Source organism: Thamnophis elegans, chromosome 12 (genome assembly GCF_009769535.1).
Source record: "Thamnophis elegans isolate rThaEle1 chromosome 12, rThaEle1.pri, whole genome shotgun sequence".
In the NCBI taxonomy this organism is placed as follows: Eukaryota; Metazoa; Chordata; class Lepidosauria; order Squamata; family Colubridae; genus Thamnophis; species Thamnophis elegans.
In genome coordinates, this window is record NC_045552.1 from 10,363,357 (window position 1) to 10,381,159 (window position 17,803).

At 46.0% G+C, this 17,803-nt stretch overlaps 1 protein-coding gene across 1 annotated transcript in view; it reads left to right on the top strand.

Annotated features, from left to right (window-relative positions):
• The first annotated feature begins 1,127 nt into the window (after positions 1-1,127).
• FXYD1 (FXYD domain containing ion transport regulator 1) overlaps positions 1,128-17,803 on the top strand; it is a 38,525-nt gene continuing 21,849 nt past the window's right edge. The window contains exon 1 of the mRNA XM_032227498.1: positions 1,128-1,334. The gene's annotated coding sequence lies outside the window, so the exon portion shown is untranslated. The remainder of the gene's footprint in view (positions 1,335-17,803) is intronic.

The window sequence follows — 17,803 nt, forward strand, 5'->3', positions numbered from 1 at the left end:
GAGGAGTTTATTTTCTTGGAATAAATTTGAGACTGTGCGAAGAGAAATCTATGCCGACTTATAAGAATTCAAAGGGCTTTATAGCTCTCTGGGATAAGCGTTTGTTAATGAACTGATGTTTATCAGCTTGTAGCGTGGCTCACTTGATACGTTTTAATCAGAACTTTAATTCCGTTAAACTTCAGGGTGACATCCTGCTAAATCTTAATGATGCACTGAAATTAGATTGCGTTCCCAGGCATGTGACTGGATGTTTTGCATAGCAGATAAAGTGATGGCTTGGGTAACCAGAGTTTGTGGAATAAGCCACACGGGGCTGATTTTCACCCTGCATTAAGATAGAAACCGTCCTTTGCAAACCAGATGGCCCCCATGTGAGAAGCCAATAAAATGATTGTTTTGTTTTGGCTTCACCAGTTGTGCAAACCAGCTCTGGTGGGGACAAACTCTTAATACAGAGGTCTTCAAACTTGGCAACTTTAAGACTTGTGGACTTCAACCCAGTGGTGAAATGCAATTTTTTTTTAAACTACCGGATCTGTGGGTGTGGCCTGGAGGGCGTGGCAGGGGAAGGAAACTGCAAAATCTCCATTCCCTCCCCACTCTGGGGCCAGCCAGAGGTGGCATTTGCCCTTTCTCCGAACTACTCAAAATTTCTGCTACCGGTTCTCCAGAACCTGTCAGAACCTGCTGGATTTCACCCCTGCTTCAACCTCCCCCCCCACAATTGAAGTTGGGAGTTGAAGTCCACAAGTCTTAAAGTTGCCAAGCTTGGGGACTTCTGCTCTAACGTAACAGGCTCCTAGTCTACTAACCACAATTAAAACAAACTTATCAATTCACCTACAGAGGAGAACCAATTTTCTCTGCCGAGCAAGTGCCTTTTACACCACGGGTGTTGGGAGGGGGGGGGAGGCAGGAGGGCTCCCTGGAGCCGTCTTGTCCTCCTGCAGGCTGTGAATCTAAGGCAGGAGAATAAAATACATTTCTTTTATATTGTTTTCCTTGGGAACAGACTTGTAGTAGCTTCAACTGTCCCGTCTACTCCCAGTCTACGTCCGGCTTCTACTCCAGGCGCGGAGCCTGGGGACCGGGCTGGGGCTGGGGCGGGCGAGGGGGAGGCGCTGGGAGGCGGGGCGGGGAGTCTCGCCCGCCAAGGGACAGAGAGCGAGGGGTTGCCACAGGCTGTTGTGGGCGAAGTGGTTCGCGTGGTCAGCGAGGAGCCGAGATCCTTGGCCAGGCGCACCGGGGTTGCGTCCGAGGCGAGGCGTGGATTAACTGCGGGGAGAGATTCGCCCAAATCGCCCAGAGCTCCGGATCGCCTGGGCGAGGAAGTAAGTGGCGGGGCAGGGGGGACGGGACGGGACGGGACGGAGGGGAGTCAACGGCCAGAGGACTAGGGGTCACCCGAGCGTAAATGCCAGAGCCGGGGAGAAGGGCAGCAGCAACAGCCCCCTCGCCCCTCCCTCTTTCCAAGCGGATAGAGCGCCTGCATGGAAGGAAAAAGGAAGGGGGAGCAATTTAGTAAAAGTTGGGACCCCCTCCCCAAAAGGAGAGCAAATGAAGCGTAGACCCCTAAGTTGTGAAATGCAAGGTGGGGTTGGGGAAGGGGGGAGTTTTTCCCACCCCTGGGGGCCCGCGCCTGCCAGTATCCTTGGGGAAGGGGTGGCTGGGGGTAAGTCCCAGGGAGTTCTCGGTGCCCTCTTAAGGAGGGAAGGAGGGGGGGAAAGGAAGAGAGGAGTAGGGGAGAGGCAAGGGAAGAAGGAAAGGGAAAGGAGGAAGGAAGAAGGAAGGAAGTAGAGAAGGGAGGGAGGGCGAGAAGAAAGGGAAAACAGCACGGGGATAACATAAAATAAGGTCTATGGGATGGTAAGCAAAGCAACCCTGAATTTATACTTTAACCTTTATATGGGGGAAAAAAACAACTATGTAAAAGTGATAAAGATAAATAAGAATCATAACTATGGGAATGTATCCCTGTAACTGTGTGGAAGAGAATACAAATAAAAAGATTCTTTTAAAAATAAAAAGAAGGGAAGGAAGGGAAGCGCCCCGGGAGCCCCTCGGGGAGGCTTTTGGGGCGGAGGGTTTTTGAAGTTCAACCGGGTAAAGGAGGAGGAGGCGTGGAGCCTTTCCTCCCAGCCTGCAACTTCACCGCTTTGGAGGAGCCCAACTCCAAACTTTGCTCTACAAAAGCGGCTGCCTCTTTAACGAGCGTGGGCCGGGTACGAACCGAGAGAGAGAGAGAGAGAGAGCGGCCCCTTGCTAGGAAAGGCTCGCCCGGTCGAACTCCTGCCTTGCCTTGAATCACGCGGCCGGGCGAGGGTGGGAAAGTTTTGGGAGCCGCGTGGAGGTCGGTGGCGGGACGGGGAGGGTCGGTGGGAAGCAGTGGCCGCGCAAACGTCCCGTTGGACTTCCAAAACAAAACAACAAGAGAGGCTTCTTCTGGCGGCTGAGTTGGTCGCATCATTCCCCCGCGGCGATGCATTCCGTGCTTGGCCAGGGGTCATCCGAGGCGAGGCTGGCCTAGGACTTCTATGATGTTGCATTAACACCCCCCCCCCCAAAAAGGCAACAGAACAACTTTATGGAAGTTTGTCTTTCCCAGGGTGCAGATGTTTCCATAGCTTGGCCAGCTTTTCAAGGGAGTTTAGGGGAGGATTTCCTCTTTGAGGCTATAAATCCAAATGCCTGCTCTCTCCCTCTCCCCCCCCCCCCCCCGTCCAGGTTCCACCATATCCTAATTGTTTTGGATAGGGGCCATAGGTACAGGTAGTCCTCAACTTACAACAGTTCATTTAGTGACCGTCCAACGTTACAACAGCACTGAAAGAAGTGACTTAGGACTGTTTTTCACAGTTATTTCACGCTTCTCACTATTCCTATCACCTACCTCCTCCCACTTATGACTGTATGCCTCGAACTTTGTTGCTTGTATCCTTATGATTTATATTGATTGTTCCCTAGTATGATTTGATTGTTTGTTTGTCTCCTGTGACTATCATTAAGGGTTGTGCCTTATGATTCGTGACAAATATATCTTTTTTATGTACCCTGAGAGCTTATAGCAATAGCAATAGCAGTTAGACTTATATACCGCTTCATAGGGCTTTCAGCCCTCTCCAAGCGGTTTACAGAGTCAGCATATTGCCCCCAACAATCCGGGTCCTCATTTTACCCACCTCGGAAGGATGGAAGGCTGAGTCAACCTTGAGCCGGTGAGATTTGAACCGCCGAACTGCAGAACTGCAGTCAGCTGAAGTGGCCTGCAGTACTGCACTCTAACTACTGCACCACCTCGGCTCTTATGCACCAAAGACAAATTCCTTGTGTGTCCAATCACACTTGACTAATAAAGACTTCTGTTCTGTTCTGTCCTGTCCTGTCCTGTTCCAACCTTTACACCGTCCCCATGGTCACATGGTCGAAATTCAGCTGTTTGGCAGCCGGTTCGTATTTACGACGATGTCAGTGTGCCCAGAGGGGGGGGGGGAATCCATCTTCCCCATCAATGGGGAAGATGGATTCACTTAACAACTTAACAACTGTGTTACTAACTTATTGACTGCAGTGATCCACTTAACAACAGAAGCAAAAAAAGGTTGTAAAATGGTCCAAAACCCACTTAACAAATGTCTCACTTAACAAATGTCTCATTTAACAATGGGAGTTTGGAGCTCCCTTGTGGTCGTAAGTCGAGGACTGCCTGTATTTCTCTCTTGCCCTGCTTGGGAAACAGATATGGCTGGTCTGCTGATGGCGAGGGAGAGATAGGCCATCATTGGTGAATCTCTTTGCTTAATGGAGGGGTCTGAAGGAGGAAAGGGGTGAAGTTGGTCAGAGGGGCATAAAGCAGTGGTGGGTTTCAAAAATTGTTCGAACCTACTCTGTGGGTGTGGCCTCCTTTGTGGGAGTGGCTTGCCACCCATGTGACCAGATGGGAGTGGCTTGCCGCCCATGTGACCGGATATGAAGATGCCGACGACACTTGTCAGAACCACCTTAAATTACCTCACACACAGCACTGGCATGCATAAGAATAGGATGTAAACTTCTTTTTTAAAAGGCATCTTTGGTTTGCGTTAAAACAACTTCAACACACGCAATGTTCTGATTGCACCACAAGCGCAGTAGTCATCCTTACCTTTCACAGAGGCACTGAGTTTTATCAATATGAGCATGATAGTGTAGAATAATCATATCCAAGGACCAGTGGTGGGTTTCAAAAAATTTTGGAACCTCTTCTGTAGGTGTGGCCTGCTTTCCGGGTCCGCTGGTGGAACCTCTTCTAACCGGTTCGGTAGATTTGACGAACCGGTTCTACCGAATAGGTGCGAACTGGTAGGAACCCACCTCTGGCATAAAGGGTCCCGTTGGGAAAATGGGTGAGTTCCATAGCAAGTTGCTTCATTATTTCCAACTATCCGCAATAGTCCCTGAAGATCTGGAGCCTGGGACTGTGAAGATTCTCATTGGGGTCCTTCAGCAAAGGAACTGCCACGGGAAATAAATTCTCTGCAGACAGAAGGTGGATTCATACAGTGCATTAAGGTCTCATTCGCTTAAACCAGGATTTGTTGAATAAGCCACCATTGTCTGGATTAACAAAACCCTAGTAGGACCACACCGGGAATACTGCAACCGATTTTGGTCACCATACTACAAAAAAAAAAAGAGATGTGGAGACTTTGGAAAAAGTGCAGAGAAGAGCAACTAAGATGATCAAAGGCCTGGAGGCTAAAACATAGGAAGAACGGCTGCAGGATTTGGGGTTGGCTAGTCTAGTGAAAAGAAGGACTTGGGGGTGACATGATAGCAGTATTCCAGTATTTAAAGGGCTGCCACAAAGAAGATCCTTCCGAGGTGGGTAAAATGAGGACCCGGATTGTTGTTGGGAGCAATATGCTGACTCTGTAAACCGCTTAGAGAGGGCTGAAAGCCCTATGAAGCGGTATATAAGTCTAACTGCTATTGCTATAAGAGGCGGTCAAATTATTCTCCAAAGCACCAGATGGCAGGACAAGAAACAATGGTTGGAAACTAATCAAAGAGAGAAGCAACCTGGAATTAAGGAGAAACTTCCTAATAATGAGGACAATTAACCATCGGAACATTTTGCCTTCAGAAATCGTGGGCGCTCCATCAATGCAGATTTTTAAGATGAGACCAGACAGCCACTTGTCTGAAATGGTATAGGATCTCTTGTTTAAATGGGGCTAGACTAGAAGACCCCAAAGGTCCCTTCCAGCTCTATTCTATTCATTCATATTGAGCTAAACCATAAACCAAGGCTTTCAAACCCCTGTTACAGAAAACTCTGGCTAGCTTGTCTAAATAAAGCTGTTTCTTGAAATCATGCAGAATAAGAGACTGAAAAAAACTGAGTCTCACTGTGCAGCCCAGTGAAGCTTGAATAAAATGGTTTTCCAGTTCCTTTTTCCAAGTGGAGAAATTGAAACAGGGAGAGGAATTTTTGCTGGAAAGCACAAATGGGCTGAATTCACACAAATCTCTTAACCAGGTTCAGTGAAAACAGATGCCTGCAATGCAAATTTTGATCTTGATTGTGGTTGTTTACTACCTGTATAGTGAGAATCTTTTCCACGCTTCTCCTCATTTACCATATTAAAGTACCTTTCTGCTAATTTTCGGAATACCTTCCTGGAGAGGCACTCTTGATGCCAGCTTGATTTGATTCTAATTAATCAAAGAGCTCCTATTGGCTTCAATCTGTTGGCTTCATCAGATGCCAACATTTTAGCTTGCATTTTGATGGGAATAGTAGGGATATACATGTGTGTGTATGTGTATGTAAAGGTAAAGGTTCCCCTCGCACATATGTGCTAGTCGTTCCCAACTCTCGGGGGTGGTGCTCATCTCCATTTCAAAGCCAAAGAGCCAGCGCTGTCCGAAGACATCTCCATGGTCATGTGGTCGGCATGACTAAATGCCAATGGCACACAGAACGCTGTTACCTTCCCACCAAAGGTGGTCCCTATTTTTCTACTTGCATTTTTACATACTTTCAAACTGCTAGGTTGGCAGAAGCTGGGACAAGCAACGGGCGCTCACTCCGTTACGCAGCGCTGGGGATTCGGACCGCCGAACTACCGACCTTTCTGATCGACACACTCAGCAGCTTAGCCACTGAGCCACCACATTTTAAAGAACTTAATTCTCAGTATTTGCCCAGGACTGGAAAAATGAGGAAAGCTCACTCCGTTACGCGGCGCTAGGGATTCGAACCGCCGAACTGCCAACCATTCTGATCGACTGAGTCTTAGCCCCTGAGCCACCGCCTCCATATATTTGCAGAAGAATATATTTATTTATTCTTCTGTAAATAGGCCTTTGGCAAGCCACTCCTGTCAATCTACCAAGGAAGCCACCGTGCCCATGCCTGGCATTAAGGTATTTCAATGAAAAATAAATAAATAAATCCCCAAAATGTGGATCTGGAAATGGCGCGAGCTTCTGCAATGCTGTTGACACTCTGGATCCTGAATGTGGCTGTTTGTCCTAAACTTTCTACGTGCCTGGATTGGCCCCAGCTCCTGCTTCTCTCCTTGCCAAAAAGGTTTTTTCCCCCCTGTTAAAGGACCTCTGGTGAAAGTGTGGATAAGAAAGTGGTTAAAGTGTTGTCCTCTAACTGGGCCGTGTATCGCCTCTGTTGCTATGCGCCTCCTCTAGGAGGGCTTCTCCTGAACCCCAGCGTCGCCTGGGGGCTGCGTGTCACAGGGGCTGAGAAGGGGGAATATTTATAACTCCCAACATCTTGCCAGGTTTGATATATTTAGACCAGCATGCTGGCCAATTAGAAGATCAGATGCAGAGGGGGCTCTAACTAGCAGAGCAGGGTTCCTTCCTAGCTACTGTTTGCTTCCTTCCAAGCGTTTCTTTCCACGACTTTCCGTTCCAATAACCCATGAAGAAATAAACGGAGGACCAAGAAAGAGAGAAAATCCATGCGTTGTCCTCCAAGTTGTTTGCCTCTTTGGGTCAAGCCTTTAAGAAAACGCTCAGCTTGGAAGCTAAGCAGGGGTCGAACTTAGCTAGGGTTGGAATGAGAGGCTTTCAGGCAATTAAAAGAGTGGTTGGCTAGACTGGGACGTTGAAAGGAATCCTGGAAAAAGGCAACACTTTTTTTCAACTCATTGCCAAGGAAACTGCATGGATGCCTCCGTGAAATCGGCCCGGGACAAGCTTGGCTTGAAGGAGACTCTTTTTTTTTTTTTTGGGAGAATTTTTTTTATTGTTTTAATTAAACAAAAAGGAAAAAAAAATCATCTTTCGTTACATCTTGTTGAAAGCGTATCGATTGGTTACAAATATATTCTGTGCGTTTCTTCCACTGTCCTTACATATACTTCATTCAAATCATGTTGTACATTTTAAGTCAAGAAAGAAAAGTTACGTATTTTACCATCCCTGTACCACAATTCTCATTTTGGTTACCATTGTTTAAACATGTTTTTATCTAGAATCATTTATATTAGAAGACACAACCAGCTACTGGCGTTCATTTGCAATTTCAATAGAGTCTCCAATACCATTGCACCTTTATGACATGTTCTAAAATTAATTCGGTTAAGTAAAATATCTAAGCATTGAAGGAGACTCTTAACTAGCATTAGAAGCAATAAGTTAGCAGAGCTTTGGTTTTTGGGGAAGATCTTTGGGGCCCTGAACTGTTCTTGGAAGTTGTTCTGATCGAGAACGTGGAGCAAACTCCTTGTCCCAACAAAAAATCCCTTTTATTTATTTTATTTTATTTATTTTTATTTATTTTTTAAAAAACCAGGAGCCGAGGTGGCGCAGTGGTTAGGGTACAGTACTGCAGGCCACTTTAGCTGATTGTGATCTGCAGTTCAGCGGTTCAAATCTCACCGGCTCAAGGTCGACTCAGCCTTCCATCCTTCTGAGGTGGGTGAAATGAGGACCCGGACTGTGGGGGCAAGTTGCTGACTCAATTTGCTAAAAAATTTGTAAACCGCTTAGAGAGGACTGAAAGCCCTATGAAGCGGTATATAAGTCTAATAAATAAATAAAATAAATAAATATTAATTGACTGTGAATTCTGCTCATTCACATCCAGCAAAAGTCTTTCAAGGGAGGATTTACAGTCACAGACCTTATCTGGCTTGGAGAGCTGCCAGGCCGATCTCTGCAAAACTTGGCAAGGAGTCTCGGAGTGTCACGAACCAATTAAGCGAACAAATTGTCTCCTGCAAACTCCACTTCCCTTTCGTTCCTCTTTTATTTCCTTTGGGAAGGGCCATTTATCATCCACCTGTGGCCTTACTCCCAAGTCAACCTCTGTTCTTTAGCTGTTTCCTTCGTCTGGCAACTCTGTGCATGCGACATGCCTAAAAACATGTCTCTCCATTTCTGATCCAGGGAAATATAATATTCTGCCTTTTTGATATTTCCCAGGATATTTCATTTTTTCTAGCAGAGGGGTGGGTGCTAAGGTCCTACACTCCCAGGTTGCTGCCTTCCAGATGTGCTAGATTTCAGCTCCTGCAATCCCAATTCAAGGGATTGGGGGAAGGTGCTGTATAATATCAGAATAATAAGGCTGGTGATTCACGGTTAATAATGGCTAAATTTAACACCTTGGCTCTGTTCTCCCAGGATACGTAACCAGGTCATTTACAAACCTAGCAACTTGCGTCTCCACGGCGTCATAAACATGGTTAGGGTTGTTGTTTTTTGGTGGCTTAATGTGCGGGGCAGATTCAAGCTGGTGGAAACCTGGGAAACGTGTAACTTAATTAATGGGCCAAGCATGCTGTGTGTGTGCTTATAATCCTTGTGTTAAATTTCCTCACCCTTTTGTGCCATTCTAAGCGGTCAAATTTCTCAGCCACAAAACTTTGGTTTGTTCCTGCAAATATGTGTTTATTAACAAAAAAAGGAGCCTTGGCCAAGCACCAGGAGGGGGGGGGGTTATTTCCCTTCCCTTGGCTTGGACCATGGCTTGGCCACAACTTCCTCTCCTCCAAGCTTTGGTGGCATCACTTCAGAGGGGGCAGCCTTTATGACAACCGTAGGTAATCTTTGGCCCCTGTTATGTAAATGCAAAATGTGCACAAGAGGAATGGTAAATTGCCATTTGGTCCTTAGATCTTTTTGCAGCAAAAGAGAAAGATGGAAAATCCTTCCTTCCTTCTTTCCTTCCTTCCTTCCCACTCCTTCCTTCCTCCCCATTCTCTTTCTCTCCTTCCATCCTTCTCTCCTTCCTTCCTTCTCCTCTCTTTCTCTCTCTCCTTCCTTCCTTCCTTCTCTCTTTCTCTCCTTCCTTCCCACTATCTTTCTCTCCTTCCTTCTCCTCTCTTTCTCTCTCTCCTTCTTTCCTTCCCACTCTCTTTCTCTCCCTTCCTTCCTTCTCTCCTTCCTTCCTTCTCTCTTTCTCTCCTTCCTTCCTTCCTTCCCACTCTCTTTCTCTCCTTCCTTCCTTCTTCCCTTCTTCCCTTCCTTCCCACTCTCTTTCTCTCCTTCCTTCCTTCCTTCCTTCCTGCCTTCCTTCCTTCTCTCTCTCCTTCCCTCCCACTATCTTTCTCTCCTTCCTTCTCCTCTCTTTCTCTCTCTCCTTCTTTCCTTCCCACTCTCTTTCTCTCCCTTCCTTCCTTCTCTCCTTCCTTCCTTCTCTCTTTCTCTCCTTCCTTCCTTCCTTCCTTCCTTCCCACTCTCTTTCTCTCCTTCCTTCCTTCTTCCCTTCTTCCCTTCCTTTCCACTCTCTTTCTCTCCTTCCTTCCTCCCTCCCTCCTTCCCACTCTCCCTCCTTCCTTCCTTCCTACTCTCCTTCTTTCCTTCCTTCCTTCCTTCCTTCCTTCCTTCCTTCCTTCCTTCCTTCCTTCCTTCCCCAATGCTCCCTTGCCTTTCCTTTTCACTCTTATCAAGGGTGACCCCTCTAGATATGATCTCCAACTAGTTACAAACATGCCCTATCTCTCAGGGAGTAATTTCCAAGGCTGCATTATTGAGGTGGGTGGTGGTTGCATACATTAGCCCATCCCAATTCCTCCCCCCCCCCCCGCCCCATTGCTTTCTTCCCCTTATTCCCTGTGTTTGTTTGTTTTGTCCTTCACAGGTTCTGTTAGCAGGCCTTGCTCTGTCCCCCTCCCACATCTGTCCCAAAGCCAAGGCAGACAAATTTAGCTCTTCTGATCTCTCTCTGCCTCTGTCTCTCTCTCTCTCTGTGCCACAAGCTAGTGCCCTTCCTTTCCCCAGAATTCCTACAAGCTGTTGATTCCTTTCCTCCAAAATATCCAAGAGAGTCCTGGTGTGGGGCAGGCATCAAAGGGTAGGTATATAGGGCCCTGCCGGGTGGGGAGACAAATATTTTGGGGACCTGAATTTGGGGGCAAATGACACAATAACACCTTGTGTGTCAAAAAAAAAAAGCCCGATTGCACAGCTGTTGTAGCTGAGTTGGCAGCCTGGGAAAGGAACAAGGACAGAAATGGATTACTTGCTCATATTGTAGATCTCCTAGACATTATAAGAGAACCGAATTAATCTACAGCAGCCGAAAATCAGGAGGAGTCTGGTAGCAACTTTTCAGACGAACCAATTTTATTCACCAGTATAGGCATTGGTGAATCACAGCTGGCTTGATATTGATTTCATGAATAACTTTACTTGCAGTAGATCATTAAGAGATCCTGAAGTGCCTGTTGTTCTAACCTAGGGGTGTCCAAACTTGGGAACTTTAAGACTTGTGGACTTCAATATCCAGAATTCCCCAGCCAGCATGGCATGGCTGGCTGGGGAATTCTGGGTGTTGAAGTCCACATGTCTTAAAGTCCCCAAGTTTGGAAACCTCTGTTCTAACCTATTTAGGGTAGAGAGACAAATAGGTTTGATTCACATCTTGTGCCAAGTTCCCTTGGGTGCCGTTCCCTTGGTTTGGGTTTAGCTACTGTGTCCACCCAGCCAACAGCGATTTAATTAAGAAGCTATGATGAAGTACAATGAGAGAATGTAATCCTCATCCAGGTTGAAATAATGTAGCTTTCACCATTTCTGTAGAACCTGAGGCTGGTAGAACTTCTGTAGAACTTGATGCTTGAATCCAAGTGATGGATATATGGAGAAGAGGCTGGTTTAAGTCCCAATTTGGCCGAGAATTCATTGTCTCCTTGATCTGAGCCAAGAGTATCAAGTCCAGATACCTGTGAGATGTAAATGCTGAGATGTTGAAACTGCTTGTGACTGTACATTTTGTTGCTTTCCATGGGTTTTAAGTTTAGAGTTTGAGATTCATTGCCTTGGCCCTACCTCCTTTGTGGTACACCAAAGATCATTTTAATCGGTGATGTCCAATGGGTTGAGGGCAGACCACTGTTCACCACCCACTGGGACGTTTTGCAACCTCTTCAGCAACAAGGAGAAAAAAATTGAGCTTAAGTGGAGGGGAACCTGAAGACCTGATCAATATTGTCCTACGGTGGACCACCATGACAAGATAGAGAAGGTTTTGGTCTGGCTAATGGGAGAAGTTACCTGGCTGGACAGGATCTCCCTTTCTTTTGCAGCCAAGCAACCCAAGAAATGGGCTTCCTGTAAGGATTGAGGCAGAGGTGGTATTCAGCAGGTTCTGACCAGTTCTGGAGAAACGGTAGTGGAAATTTTGAACAGTTCAAAAAACCGATAAATACCACCTCTGGCTGGCCCTGCCCCCATCTATTCTCTGCCTCCAGAGTCCCAGCTGATAGGGAGGGAATGGGGATTTTGCAGTAAGCTTCCCCTGGAGCAGTGGTTCTCAACCTGTGGGTCGGGACCCCTTTGTGAGGGTCGAACGACTCTTTCACAGGGGTCGCCTAAGACCACTGGAAAACACATATTTTCAAAAAAATATGGAAAACATAAAATAATTTTATGGTTGGGGGTCACCACAACATGAGGAACCGAGGTGGCGCAGTGGTTAGAGTGCAGTACTGCAGGCCACTTCAGCTGACTGCTAGCTGCAGTTCGGCGGTTCAAATCTCATCGGCTCAAGGTTGACTCAGCCTTCCATCCTTCTGAGGTGGGTAAAATGAGGACCCAGACTGTGGGGGCAATATGCTGACTCTGTAAACCACTTAGAGAGGGCTGAAAGCCCTATGAAGTGGTATATAAGTCTAACTGCTATTGCTATTGCTAGGAACTGTATTAAAGGGTCGCGGCATTAGGAAGGTTGAGACCCACTGCCCTGGAGTGTGGGAGGAATGGAGATTTTACAGCACTCCTCCCCTGCCGCGCCCACCAATCCATGCCACGCCCACCAAGCCACACCCAGAGAACCGGTAGTAAAAATCGAATCCCACCACTGATGTTTTATAAAAGAGGACCTGATCTATATTGCAGCACTGGTCAAAAGGGCCCAGTAGAGATTATACAACTGCGACAACAACAACAGAATGAAAAACTGCTGGTGACCTTTTACCTCTGCATCATAGAGAGTATTTTAACTTACTGTACCTGTGTTTGGTTTGCCAATTGCACAGTGGCAGATAGGACAGCACTCCAGAGGGTTAACATCATTGCCCAGAGGATCATTGGTTGCCTTCTCCCCTCTTTGGAAGAGCTTTATAGCTTCCGCTGCCTTAAGAAACTTCAAAACATTCTTAAAGATCCATCTCATCCAGGGCACCCTTTTTTTTTAACTATTACCATCTGGCAGATGGTACAGGGCAATAAAAACAAGGACAAATAGGCTGAAAAACAGCTTCTATCCCAGAGCAGTTAACTATATTGAATTCTACTGTGTAGTGCAATATCAATGCAATATCAGGGGGGTTTCAATTCAATTGTATAGAATATGAATGATTTTTGTTTTATTTTTTTTATGTGTAACGTACACTGAAAATGGCATTTCATTTCCTTGTACGAGGTGCATCGACAATAAAGTAAACTAACTAACCGAAATTACATTTAAAAGGATTCTTAAACTCTTCAGGCGTGTTTTTTGGTCCAGCTGGAAGTTAGCAACTCCTACCGGATTTGTGTCCTGGTAAAACCTTCCCGTTTCTTCCCATTTCACGATGGGGGAAGAGAAGCGAATTCCAAGGAAAAGCAGAACGTTGCATTTCTTTTTCCATCCAGTTATGGAAGGAAAATATTATCTAACTCGTAGCAGGAGGCCCAAAGCTCCAAAGACGTAAAACGCCTGATATTTTTTTCTTTCTGCAGACGGAAATATTAAGCCTGTTTTCTATTTGTGGTGAAAAACCTTTCAGGCTAGAAGTGAGCCAAAGGACGGGAGTGTTTCCTCTCCCTTCCTGTTGATTAGCAATAGAAGCCAGGCCTGTTAGCCAAAAGGATGTTTACTGGGGGAAAAAATTGGCTTGCAGAGTGATACGGACTTGGGATAGGGAAAAAATGCGAAGGGAGGCTTTGCGTACCTGAACTCATCCACCCTCCTTGTTTTCCTCTGAAGTAGATATGTACAGGGGGTCCTCGATGTACAACGGTTCACTTAGTGACCGTTAAAGTTACAATGGCAGTGGAAAAAAAAGCAATGTGTGGCCATTTTATTTACATTGATGTTCCTTGCGGCATCCCCAGAGTCAAAGAATCAAAATTCAGACACGCTGCAGCTGAATGACAGTTGCAATTATTATTATTATTATTTATTTGTCTTGTATGCCGCCCACTCCCGGAGGACTCCGGGCGGCTCACAAAAGACAAGGGAAAGGGGGGAACAAGACAAAGACAACATATTAAAAACAAAACCAACATTCACAATTTCTGTGGAGGTAGATGCTTCTCAGCTCACCCCAGCCTGCTGGAACAGCCAGGACTTGGTGGCTTTGCGGAAGGCCGGGAGGGTAGTAAGGATCTGGATCTCAACAGGGAGCTCGTTTCAGAGGGCCGGAGCTGCAACAGAGAAGGCTCTCCCCTGGGGAGTCACCAGCCGACATTGGCTGGCAGATGGAATCCGGAGGAGACCCAACCTGTGCGATCTAATTGGTCTGAGAGAGGTAATCGGCAATGCCCTGGGATCCGGCGATCTCGGCAATGCCCTGGGATCCGGCGATCTCCTTTTGCGACCTCGCTTATAAAACAAAGTCGACAGGGGAAGCCAGATCCACTTAACAACCGTGGCAAGGGAGGTCATAAAACGGGACAAATCCCCATAACAAATGTTTTGCTTAGCAACGGAAACGTGGGGGCTCATTTATGGTTGTAAGTCAAGGACTACGCGTATATCTTCCAGTAAAATAGATTCCCCATCGCATTTTTAATAATAATTATGTTTTTTTATCCTGTGCCTTTTGATTGGGAACCTGCAGGGACAGCTAATGCTTTATTTTTCCGGTGCTTTTGAACATTGTAATGAAGCCACCTGAACAATTAAAGCAATGGATTTTTACACAGTGCAGATATTTATTTTTTATTTATTTTATTTAGTTTGTCAAACATGTACAAGACAGCAGGTATAAATATAAACATGGAGATGAATGGAAGAAAGAAATGCAAATAAAGGGGGACGGTAGGCACGATGGTGCGCTTATGTACACCCCCTTTATGGATGCCTTAGGAATGGGGTGAGGTCCACGGTAGACAGTTTGAGGTTGAAGCTGTGGGGGGTTTGAGGATGTTAACAACAGAGCCAGGTCAAGCATTCCAGGCGTTCACCGCTCTGTTGCTGAAGTCGTATTTTCTGCAATTGCTTTAAAGCAGTTTTCCTTGAGTTTGTATCGATTGTTTGTTCCAAGTATTATTGAGGTTGAAGCTGAAGTGGTCATTGACAGGTAGGATGTTGTAGCAGACAATTTTGTGTACTATGATTAGGTCTGACCACAGGTGGCGCAGTTCCAAATTGTCCAAGCCCAAAATTTCGATCCTGGTGGCGTAAGGAATTCTATTGTGAGCAGAGGAGTGGAGGACTCTTCTCGTGAAATATCTCTGGTCCCACTCAATCATATTAATGTCCGATATACAGTGTGGATTCTGGGCAGATAATGCTTAAGTTACAACAGAAAATCCTGGAGACTTGGAATAGCTTTCAGAGACTAATGCAGATAAAAAAATTCAGGGATTTTCAATGGCTGCGGTAATTGACAACTTTAATATGTACTCGTTCATTAAGCCTGTTAGAGCATAGAAAATTCACTGACGGGCCAAATAAGGATGTAAAGTTCATTAATCACCATTCAACGTTACGTCATTGAAAAAAAAAGGTGGCTTATGACCATTTTTCATATTTGCAACCGTTTCCGCATCCCTACGGTCACATGATCAAAAATTCAGAGGCTTGGCAATGGACTCAGAGTTATGACGGTTGCGGTGTCCCAGGGTCCATGTGATCCCCTTTTGCGACCTCCGATCAAGGACAGTCAATGGGGAAGCCAGTTTCACTTAACAAGCATTTTCCCAACCTAACAAGGGCAGTGATTCACTTAACAATCGTGGGCAGTAAAGTCATAAAATGGGGCAAAGGTCTCCCTTTGTTGGACTCCATTGAGGTCGTAAGCCGAGGACTACATTGTAACAAGTGAGAAATTCTGAGGTTTCAGTTTACTTTTTCAAGTCTGAGGTCTCAGCTTAAGGTTAAAAAGTGTGGATCTCAAGGGCAGCAGCAGCAGAAATGCTCTGTGGGAAAAGCTTATTCAGTTGCTTTATATTTTTGTTGTTGTTAGTTGTGAAGTCGTGTCCGACCCATCGCGACCCCATGGGCAACGTTCCTCCAGGCCTTCCTGTCCTCTACCATCCCCTAGAGTCCATTTAAGCTCATGCCTATTGCTTTGGTGACTCCATCCAGCCACCTCATTCTTCTTCTTCTTCTTCCTCCTCCTCCTCCTCCTCCTCCTCTTCTTCTTCTTCTTCTTCTTCTTCTTCTTCTTCTTCTTCTTCTTCTTCTCCTCCTCCTCCTCCTCCTCCTCCTCCTCCTCCTCCTCCTCCTCCTCCTCCTCCTTCTTCCAATACAATAATACAATAGCAGAATTGGAAGGGACCTTGGAGGTCTTTTAGTCCAACCTCCTGCCTAGGCAGGAAACCCTATACCGTTTCAGACAGATGGCTATCCAACATCTTCTTAAAGACTTCCAGTGTTGGGGCATTCACAACTTCTGGAGGCAAGCTGTTCCACTGATTAATTGTTCTAACTGTCAGGAAATTTCTTCTCAGTTCTACGTTGTTGTTGTTTCTTCTCAGTTGTTGTTGTTGTTGTTGTTGTTGTTCTTTTTCTTCTTCTTCTTCTTCTTCTTCTTCTTCTTCTTCTTCTTCTTCTTCTTCTTCTTCTTCTTCTTCTTCTTCTTCTTCTTCTTCTTCTTCTTCTTCTTCTCCCCCCCCTCCATCTTTCCCATCATGAGGCTCTTCTCCAGTGAGACCTTCCTTCTCATTAGGTGGCCAAAGAGTCTTTGAGTTTCCTAAGGGACTCGCAGGAGTCTTCTCCAGCACCAGAATTCAAAGGGCATTATATTTTTAGATGAATATAAAAATATACTGTATTTATGGGTACATGAACTTTTTTTTAAACAAAAGCCTGAGAAATAGTTGATTCTTTCCTTTTAAAATTTCTTTCTCTTTTTTCTTCGCCTGGGAACTCAGATTTGTTTAGCTGAAGTTTTAGTCCAGAGCCCAAACACAGTATCCCTGTTGATGAGGTTGTAAGTGGGCTGGATGGCCTCCCGCTGGAAATGCGACCATTGCAACTCCAGTTGTCCCCTGACCACCAGGGTTAGAAAACCATTTTGTGGTGGTTATGGTTCATGGAGAGAATATGTTGCGACATTTGTTTTCCCCCCCGCAAATCCCTTTTGTTTTTCCATAAAAGCACCCTAGACCATGCCTGGGTTACTTGCCAGCTCAGCTTGTGTGTGAAGTTGGGCTGCTTTTGATTTCAACAATGCTGATCACACACAGACACACACAGAAACACACACCCCTCCCCATATGTCCTGACTAAGCATGGCCTGTAGGCATTTGCAATCTGGAAATTGCCTGGTGGGCAACAGATGGCAGAAGGGAAGCTGGTTGCCACATCCTTGAACACCTTGGAGACAGGTTATCGTCCGCAAACATTGCAGAAAGTTTTTCTCCGCACTGCAAACATTTCACTGTCATAGTAACTGGCCTTTGTCCTCCCTTCCAGGGCCAGCTGGGCCATTTCAGACTGTGAAATAGTGGGCCCAGCACCAGCTGTTCCAAAACTTGCTTTGCGCTCTGCTTCCTTTCCACCTGGCTGTTTTTGGTCTCCCCCCGCTTCCTCCTCTGTGCAGAATGCTTCCCTCTCCAGCTGTGCCAGCGGCTGCTGTCTCATCCCCCACCTTCTGCCCTATCTTGTCCACCTTTTCTTCACAAATACATTGCGATCAGGAAGATATGCCTTTATAGCACGAGCAACAGTGCCACTTTATAGCGGTGCTATAAATATCTCTCTTCTTAAACACTTCCAGTGTTGGAGCATTTACAACTTCTGGAATGTGCAGACTTCAATTCTTAGATGTGTAGATTTCAATTCCCAGGATTCCCTGCTAACATGCTTGTTGCTAAGAATTCTGGGAACTGAGAAACACACATTTAGAACCAATGGGAAAGAATATCTGTAGCTCAAGGTTGAGCTGTGAAGCCCTCTGTGCTCTGTAAGTTTTGTTGTATAAATATACTGCTTCCTAGTACTTTACAGCCCTCTCTAAGCAGTTTACAGAGTCAGCCTCTTGCCCCCAACAATCTGGCTCCTCATTTTACCCACCCCGGAAGGATGGAAAGATGAGTCAACCTTGAGCCTGGTGGGATCTGAACTGCCAAATTGCAGGCAGCCCGCAGTCAGCAGAAGTAGCCTGCAATACTACACTCTAACCACTGCGCCACC